The sequence below is a fragment of the Hydra vulgaris genome, chromosome 09 (genome assembly GCF_038396675.1).
Source record: "Hydra vulgaris chromosome 09, alternate assembly HydraT2T_AEP".
NCBI lineage: Eukaryota > Metazoa > Cnidaria > Hydrozoa > Anthoathecata > Hydridae > Hydra > Hydra vulgaris.
The window spans coordinates 6,502,307-6,504,725 of record NC_088928.1 but is presented as its reverse complement, the minus strand read 5'-3'; positions in this window follow the sequence as shown (position 1 = coordinate 6,504,725).

Sequence of the window (2,419 nt, the reverse complement as noted above, 5' to 3'; positions counted from 1 at the left end):
TTATTGTTAACTTCCATGCAATAAAATATTTCATTTCCGCGCGCCAAAAATTTGATTTCCATAATGCCGACGTTTGCCATAAAGACATAAAACCATAAAGACTGCAGAAAATCCATTTTGTATAATCTATATAAAAAAAATGTAGAAACGCACCCTAAAAACTTGAAACCCTAATGCTGATGAAAAGTCCCATCAAAATCCTTTATAGTGCTGATACTGTATACCATAAAGTATCCATAATGAGATTTTAAAAACTTGTATTGAAATCCTGCAGAGTTATTAATATTTTTCTTCAACTGATATTCATCTCAAGTTATAACGACTTATGACTTATCCCAAATAAAACTATTTCACTCAAAAAAGTCTAAATATTAAATAGAAATACACAGAATTGATTCCTGATTTATTTTATTACTCTTTTTTTTTATTAACAAACGTATTGGCCGTAAAAACACTGCTCATTAAATAATTCAGGCGACACAAATTTTTCAGGTTCTTCTTGGTGCAGTTGGTTCACACATTTGAGGATGTCCACGAGCAAGCACTGATAAGTATGTTGTACACCTTTTTTAGCTGCAGGAGTATGTGGACTAGCTTAACCTTCATTATATTGTGGATGGTGTTTCTCTTTTTTCTGTTGGTTTTGGCAATTTAACAGATCAAATAATCTATTATGGTCTTACATAATTGCTTTCCAGAACTCTCTTCAATTCTAAAGTATTTAATAAGTGCTTGACTAAATCTTGTTTTCCTGCCTGCTGAAAAATAGCATCTGTGGTTTCACTTTAAAAAACTCTGGAGAACTCTCTGTCCCCTATAGCTATTTTCCGATCAGCCTTTTTTATACTATTAATAAATTTATTACATTCTATTGTTAAAGAAATGCTTGAAAGCTAACACTCCTTCATTTCCGGTAATTTTTGGGGTTCCTTAAAATTCTATTCTTGATCTGTATTCGTATTAGCCTGTATTGTTACTAATCTACATTAATTGTTTCTTTTCTACATAAATAATTAATATAGAATGCAATTGATTGCTATGTTAGAGCCTGCCAAGGTTGCTTCTTTTTATTGTGCTTAACATTTTCTTTCTCCTGATTCCATACTCCACCTATACAAATATCTTATTCGCCCCTGTATGAAATAATGTTGTCATTTTTATGCTGGTTCTTCTAATGGTGCTATTTCTTTCCAAGACAAGGTCCAAAAACTCATTGTAGGCGTAGTTGGACCTGCTTTACCTGCCAAGCTCTCCCAGTATCATTAGGTTGTGGCTCTATTTACTATCCATAGCATTTTTGCCTTCTTGAAATAATCAAAGTATAAAATTAACTTGTTCAAAAGTTATTAGCTGTTAAAAATGATGAAAAAACTTTGAAGGGTAAAATTTTACGAAAAATGTACCATTACTTTAATAGTGTTTTCTCAAGAACCGTATTAGCTATTGATCTTAACTTTTCAAAACATCCTTTTCTTGCATATTTCATATGAGCAAAATCAAAAAGTTTTAGCAAAATCTGAATGGGACCTTTTTACCACTTAGCATGGAAGGACCTAAAGATTTTATTTTAAAAAAAGACGAATTTGTTTATTTTAAAAATACTTGACTATATACTTTAAAACTGATGATGACTAGTACATATGAGAAACATGTACTTTTGAAATAAAAAACTTGTTTTCATTTTTAAAATATATATATGTGTGTGCGTGTGTATGTGTGTGTGCGGCCGTGGCGCAGTGGTTAGAACACTTGCTTTATAAGTTCCAGTTTCGATATGAGCTCTGAACAAATTTTCCTGACACGGTAAGGAAGGAGGAGTGAAGTTCCTGGTTAAATGCACTTCCGTGGTGCTCTTTTTTTTAGGTGCCCTAAGAAGACCCTTTGGACTTCTTGGGGCACCTAAAAAAAAATATATATATATTAAAGCTCATTCATGCAGGAGGATCTTTAATAAATCATTGCTTTACCGCCCCCACCCCACATTTAATTGTTGGTTAAGATTGGAAGAACTTGTACTATATCTAAAAAGAGTAACAACATAGTTAGTAATCTTATTGATAGTTTCACCATTAAGTATTCAGTTCTGATCTGCAAAATAGGTTAATTCTAGAAAAGGTGTCTTGTAAAAAAATTGCTTTGTTTTTCTATAATATCATTATATAAAAAACTGCATTATGAAAGCTTGTCTGAATTACATAATTTTTGAAATGTTAACTCGCATTTTTATTTTTAAACAGTTTGTATAACTAACTCATGTGCAGACACTAAAGTTTATTTAAATATTGTTCTATTATTTAATTTAGCACTTGAATATACACTGCAGGAAAATTAATTTATAAATTAGTTTTTACATTAATAAATTTATCATATATTTTACAAACTAATTTGTAAATTAATAAATTATTTTCTTTCACATTTT